Genomic DNA, 7,903 nt, shown 5'->3' on the forward strand with positions numbered 1-7,903 from the left:
ACAAGGGGGTTGTCAATATATGTAAAAACCCAAATGGGGTATACCCATACATGAAGAACAAAAAAAAAAAAAAACCAAGCTCCAGAAAGAATTTGATTTTAATAAATAAAATCATATTTAAATCAAAAGAATCGGATTTTTTTCATTCTTTCTTAAAATTCATGATTTTTATTAGCAGCTCTGATTTGTTAATTATTTTTAAGTAAAGACGTTTTTAATTTTCGTCACTTTTAATAAAAATCGAAAAATTAAATATATGGTTTAAATTTAGACTCACGGGTTATTAAAATAAAATTTCCCTTTTACTCGAAACGATAAAAGCGAGAAGAATAAATAAATTTTTAACCAACAAGGGGTACTTAAAATAAATATAAAAAACCATGTCCTGTGTATTCTAATTTTAGAAACAATTAAAAAAGTTATAAATGCAAAACTATAATGTACACAGTTACTGTACTGCAGTATTCACTTCTTGGAAAGCTTCAATATCGATTGCAAAATACTCCAGACAGGAAAAGCATATATAGCTTAAAACTGTATAATCTTCATTCCAAATATAACTAAATTTTTCATATATTTTTTAATATATTTTTAATATATTTAAAAAAGAGTATACATTTATTTCTACGAAAAAATTCCTGTGGAAAATTTAAATGAATTTTTCTGACTTTCTATACCTCGTGACTTGAATGCATTTGAAGTATTTTAAATTTTACATTCTTAAGAATGTAAAATTTTTTTCCGATACAGTATAAAAAAAATATGTAGACAAATAAAAAAGTCGAAAAAAAATTATAACTACAAATCCGTTTCTAATGATAATAACAAATTGATCTAGAAAACAATACGTCACTTGTACATAATTCTACACCACAATTGTGATTTATTATTCAAGTTTATTAAAGTTTCTCAATATGAACGCAATTTTGCACTAGTAACCGATTAAGTAAAAAATTAGATTCTACATATACATGTGCCATGCGCCTATAGCTCTTATATATTATGCCTTGACATAATAAGACATCATTTATTTTATAATAACTCTGATATCAATGTCACGTTCATAATATAATCATTTTATATGCAAAAGATAACATTTCTTTAAATAAAAATAATACAATTTCTTCCAATAGAGTTTTTAAAAATAATTTAATAGTGATAAAATTTTTTCAAACAAAGTTTTTCAAAATAAAAATAATAAAATTTCTTCAAATAAAGTTTTTAGAAATAAAAACAATCGAACTCCTTCAAATAAAAATTTAAAAATTTAAAAAAATATTTGATAAAACAGATTTTAGTTTTAAATTAAGATGTTAATTAAGCTAAAACGAACACAAACATAACCTTTATTTACTGAAAAACATTTCTTTTTATTTACTGCAAACAATTAATTATCTTTTTATTTACTGTAAAAATTAAATTATCTTTTTATTTATTAAAGAAAATTTCTTTCTATTTACTGAAAAAAATATATTTTCGTTTTATTTACTGAAAAAACAAAATTTAAATTTGTAGGTATATTTTTTAAAAGAACTTCCTCTAACAACAAATCAAGAATATGTTTTCTTTTGCACGCAAGGGCCTATATGTTTGAAAATGACCTATACTAATCTCCTCCGCTGATCTGTGTTACTAGGATACATGCAACGCAAAAGCTAAAAGTATAATGCCACAATTTCATATATATATATATATATATATATATATATATATATATATATATATATATATATATATATAATATGAACTTTAAAAAACCGATTGCTGGATTACTCTTTTAGATTAGCGTACACTTGTGGAAAATTGTAATATTTTTCCTGTATATAAACAGAGCTTAAATATTTATTTAACTATAAAATTGAAATAAAATTCTCCAAACGACATACAATATTCTTTAAATTCGATAAATAATTTTCGTAACATAAAAATCTTATTTCAAACAAACGGAATATTTTTCCTTCCATTTCTCCTCCTCACATTTCTTTCACAGTTTTTACTCAATAGTTTTTACTCCAAAAAACAAAGAGTAGAATTAATAATTCGAAAACAAAAATCAAGTGAACTTTGAAACAAAGAATGAATAATCAAACTTAATTTGAATGAAACTCAAAATAAAAAGTTAAGAATATAATTTTTTAAAAACGTAAACTTATTACCCACTGCAAAAATTCTAGAACCTTTTTTTCTGTACGCAAAAAAATAGAAACGAATTTCGTCAGAACTATCATCAATATCAAATCGAAAGAGAGAGAGCCTGATTAAAAAAATATATAAAGAATAAAGATCACTGTTTATTATATTGTAGAAGCTAATCTTTCAATAATTTGTATGAAAATCACCAAATTTGTAAGGTTTAACTTTGAATGGCATACAAAATGCAAATGTCCCTCTCAATAATCCATATGTTAAATTCAATCCAAACTTTATCAACAATACGTATATTAAGACTTGGACACAAAATTTATGTGACATTTGTCCACAATTTATACATATAGTTGATAAATTTGCATATGAATGATATATGATGATCCTAATATAAATTCTCAATCCCAATATAAATTCTCAATGTCCAATTTCGTGCACATTGGTTGTACCTGATCCTCCATTTCTCTGAGATGTTTCTGTCCAGAAAGCGGAAATAAATAAATTCTAAAATCCATGAATTGCAAACTCACAATATAAATTCAAGTACATATATGTTTACTTCTTATAAATATTTGTTTACATTTCGTGTCCATGACACTTGGGACTAATTTTTGAGACTATCGTCATACAATAAACCGAACACATATTCAGAGGATGCACGAGAATTATATTATACAACACCGTATTATTATCAAAAATGTTTTATAGCGCATATATAACCCGCCAACGCTCTGTTACAAAACACAATATCAAAAAAAGTTGATCTGGTCTAATTTATACCACTTTTTTTAAATGTTCATATTTGATCATTTTATTGATAGTAAAATTAAACGTCCACAGTCGGTGAAAACATTAACTCTGAATTTTATTTATGAAAAGAAAAGAAGTTCAACTATAAAAAAGAGAGATTTTAGTTATATTTTTAAAACTTGGAAGATAAAAATTTTAACATAAGGGAGCTGTATTAATTTTACAACTAAATTCTCTACTTTTTTTCTTCTTACGCATTTTTTAAGCTGTTTTTATGATTATTATGTTTGCTTCTTTAAATAAAAATTAGACAATTTAATGCTTTCTTTAAATGTTTATCTTTTGGCAAAACATTTTTCACTGCGTGACGAATTAAATACATATGTGTGACTTTAGTTTTTCGTTTATCGTTAAATAAATATGACACTACACAAACATATTTACAATATTTTTGTTACTTCTTTGAATTTATAATAATTATTTCGAGCATTAAAAAAATTGCCATTTACTAACATTCAATTTTCATTCTAGTAAAGGTGTTTTAGTAAAACATTTAACTATTCAAAAATAAATTTCCTTCCTCAGTTCAAAACTCTATAGAAGCATAAAAAAAGTTGTTTCAGTCAAAAAACAAATTTTTCACCGTGATATATTTATTTTCAAAAAAAAATTCCAATCAGTAAATATTATTAAAACATTAAAAAGGCGTAAGAATGCCATTAAGTAGTAGATTATGGGAACAAGTAGATGTTGAATTTTGTTCCTTACACAGAGTTATTAATATCGTAAAATTTTATTTTCTAACATTGATCATTCATAAAGTGTATATGCCTGAATAGAAAACTATAATAAAAGTCTGATCCTCTTAAGTAATTCTAAAATATCTGCCGATAAATTATTCACTTTTAAGACAAGAAAGTAAAATATGCCCCCACATAAAAAATTACAATAACTGATTATTTTTTATTGATTCAATAATAGTAAAAGTATAATTTGAAAGGCCAATAATTTCAAATCATTGAAAAAAAATAAATTAATCCCTCTCTATTAAAATTTAATTGATGTTTTTAATTGATACGACAACATTTAAATTGTACGAATAGTATAAAAATATAATATTCCACAATAAAGGAATTTATTTCTCTTCTAATTATTTGTTTCAAAATTTTTCAAATACTTTTACTTATTATATTTAATACTCATATTTTTCTATTTATTATGTGCATATTTATTATTTATATATTCATTACGTATACATTTATTATTTATTGAATACATATATATTTATAAAAAAATATATTATTAAGAAGGAATAGAAAACAACAAAAAATGTATAGTTGCAGCAAGACAGTAAGTTTTAAAAAAAATGGTAAACAACAACGAAAAAAGAAAAGGAAGGAAAGGGGAAAAAAGAGAAAAAATGAAATAAATGTGAAAACGTACCTCTTAATTGACGTAAATTAATAATCAAGCATTCTCCACTGAAGAATAAACACTGAAATAATTTTCTTTCTTTTCGAAAAGGGGTAAAAAGCACGAATGTCACCACTCTGGAGTAAAAGCTCCGCACTCTCAAGAACTTTACTCACTGTAAAGGAAGCATGTAATAACAATAGCCAATCAAGTTAATTGCACTTTTTCATATAAAAAAAAATATTATTAGTAACCGGGTAAAAAGACCGGGAGTTCAAGGAGAACGTGAAACGTGAAGTCGTTCGATCGATGTCCATGCGCAGACTGAACGCACCTCGCGTAACGCGTTCGTCATGTCTTGAAGCTCTCTTCTCTCTCTTCCTCTAACTCTCTTCAATCCCCATTCTCTGTATTCTTTTTTTTTTGTTATTTTTTCTCTCTTCTCTTTTTTTATTTATATACTCTATGAAGAATCTCCTCTGCTTTCAACATTATCAACCCTCTTGTCTATTATTTTCTATATTAGATAGATACGCAAAAAAGGGGAACCCGAGTCTATATTTATACTAAATACCATGCATATACTCTTCATTAATTAAAATTTCTTTTTTTGAAACAAATAATTCTTTTTTCATACGATAAAAATGGGGCAAAAATCTTGTTTACTATTCTTGACAATTACCACAAAATTTTAATTCATTAAATATTTTATGTGGAAAATATCATCAGAGGACAATATTTACTTGAATCACGTGACAAAAGAGTCACATGTTCTGAAAGTACACGTGTCTTGTGTAAATTTGGATTTATAAACAATTTTTTCCTATAAGTTTCTGTTTAAATTAAGATTAGTCTATACAAGGAAAAAAACATAATTTTTGAATGTTTACAACAAGAGGTTATTACAAGTAAAATAATAATATTAAAATTAAAATAATAATAAGATAATATAATTGAAAATAATAATAATAATCAGACTTGCCACAAAAAATTTAAATTCAAATTCAAAAGAGAATTTTGTAGTAATTCTAAAAATTTGTTATTTCTCCAGTACTTTTGATAAAATGAGGAATTGTAGTAATAATAATAACAGTAATAACAATGATAATAATAACGATAATGATAAGAATAGTAATAAAAATAATAATAAAAACAATAATAAGAATAATGAAAAAATACACTGTAAAAAATTTAGGGAGTTAACGGACTCGGGAGTTGGGAGTTAAATTTTTGGAGTTAAAAATCAACTCCAAAAGAGAGTTAATTTCCAACTCCCTTCATTCAACACCCGCGCGAGTTATTTTTTCCATAGGGAGTTAGCATTTGGGTGTTAAATTTTAACTCTCTTTATTTAACTCCCCTGGCATTAACTCCCCAATGGGTGCGACTTTTATAGACCCCCCGGGGGAGTTAAAATTTAACTCCTTTTTTTTACAGTGTAATAGGCGATGAGCCTATTATTCGTTAAGGCACATGAATTAGTGAGTGGAACTTAGGGACAATGGTTCGATCCCCAACGCTCTGATAATTGTGATAGTAATAATAATTATAATATTAATAATAAAAATAAAGATAAAAGTAAGAATATTAAGAATAGTAAGAATAATAATAATAAACTTATAATATTATGAAACGTATAATACACACGAAATTCGGACTAATTTTCAAAAACTTGAGCATAAAGCTCATGATTTTTCTCATAACAATCCTTTAATCAAGTTCACTCCCTACCCTAATTGACTCTTATTATATCAATTCTCACTAATTCGTCATAAATTACATTCTTTCTCCGCCTACAATGAATTATGTAGATCTACATACAACTTTTTCTTTATATTTCAAGATCTTAAATGAACATATTATTTTTCCTATATTTAAAAAAAAAAGAAAAATTTAATTAACTTTGTCAACAAATACGTGACACAATAAGAAGTTAAAGAATCCATCGTTATAATAAAGAATAATTATTTCGCATTCCAACTCTTATTGATAAGATAAAAAATGAAGCAATTTCTTCAAATTGTTAAATAATGACCCACAAGCTATAAATTCTTTGCGGTTTCTTTTTTAGTAAAATCATTAGAAAATTTCTATTAGGTTAATTAGGTTTTTTTCGAAACATTATAACTTATTGTGTATAATATAGTTGACAAAAAATTTAGTATTTTTTAAATATTTTACACCCAGAAAAAGGATATATTTATTTTTTTCTACAAAAGACTATACTGTAAATTATTTTTTACCTTTAAAATAAATTTTATTCAATTTTATTTGACTCAAATACAAATTAAATTAATTAAATTATTAATTACAGAATTCTGTAAAAAAAATTTGGCAATCCTGCAAACATTAAACATTGTGTATTTTTGAGGAATTCCTTACGGAATATATAAAGAATCGTTTCACGTGGAAAGGAAATTCTTTTTTTGAAAATCTGTAAAAAAATTCTAAAATCAAATATATCTATTATATTTTAGATATTTTGCTTCTGTTTTATATTTTGTTTTTATTAAATGTTGCATTTAATATATAAATTAAAAAATAATAAAGTTCTCATGATTTTGAAAATAATATTCGGTGAAAATCAAAGGGAAATAATAGACCCTCTTCGCGCGATATATAATAAATTACATAAGAGACAAGAAGTCAGGTACTTATTTTTTATACATTTGACACACCCATTCAACTTTTCCCCTCGTTTTCTTTATTAACTTTTTTTAAAAGATCAAATTCTCACCATAAAAGAAAATGTTTACTCATTGGATCCTATTCAATAAAGTTAATTGCCTTAAAAATACAACTTTATTGATTAATGGTGGCCTTTTAAGTATCTTCCCAATATATAATCCCTATATGAGCTGCTTTTTCGATCCTCTTACATGTAAGACACTCGACCCCTTTTGATCAGGTCAGAATAAAGGTATTACCCCTTAGAGTTGGGTGTTACAAAAAGGAGAGGTCAAAGGGTGAAATTTCGATCCGATCGATCGACACTATTATACAAGGGCCCCAAATAATTCGCAAATAAATACAATGTATCATTTTTATCTCTAGTCAACAAAATTCCTTCAAAAACTTCTTCAAATTTTGGTTAAAATTTTTTTTAAAATATGATAAATGAAATAAAAATTAAACATAAAATTAAACAATTTTAAAGAAATAAATTATTCGTATAAAATTTAAAAAAAAAGAAGCATTCCAAGCGTGAAAAATATATTATGCAAAAAAAGAAAGAAAAAAAGGTATCTGCGCTGATGATGGAGAAAAAAAGAATAGGTATATTATACAAAATAAGATCAGAAGGAAAAGAAAGAACTTGAAACATAAGAAATATACAGTCTACAGAAAGTATTAAAAATGAAATGTACAACTTGTGAAAAAGTGTGTTAAAAGATAAGAGGGCGCGATAATTTGCAAGTACACTACAAAGTATAAAATTAATATATCCCTGCATTTATTAAAATTGACTGTATAAAATTATATTATATCGAAAAACAGCATCATCTGCGTGTTACAATTAAATCGAGAAAAAAAATTTTAATATAATGTTGAATTTCTGGTTATCTATGGTTTCACTCTCCCCTCTCTCTCACTC

At 25.1% G+C, this 7,903-nt stretch overlaps 1 protein-coding gene across 1 annotated transcript in view; it reads right to left on the reverse strand.

The window, feature by feature from the left end:
* Positions 1–4,647, reverse strand: part of LOC122511386 — a 115,836-nt gene extending 111,189 nt beyond the window's left edge. Inside the window, exon 1 of the mRNA XM_043626590.1 lies at positions 4,339–4,647. The gene's annotated coding sequence lies outside the window, so the exon portion shown is untranslated. The remainder of the gene's footprint in view (positions 1–4,338) is intronic.
* Between the last annotated feature and the right edge of the window lie 3,256 nt (positions 4,648–7,903).

Source organism: Leptopilina heterotoma, unplaced genomic scaffold (assembly GCF_015476425.1).
Source record: "Leptopilina heterotoma isolate Lh14 unplaced genomic scaffold, ASM1547642v1 Lhet_81, whole genome shotgun sequence".
Lineage (NCBI taxonomy): Eukaryota > Metazoa > Arthropoda > Insecta > Hymenoptera > Figitidae > Leptopilina > Leptopilina heterotoma.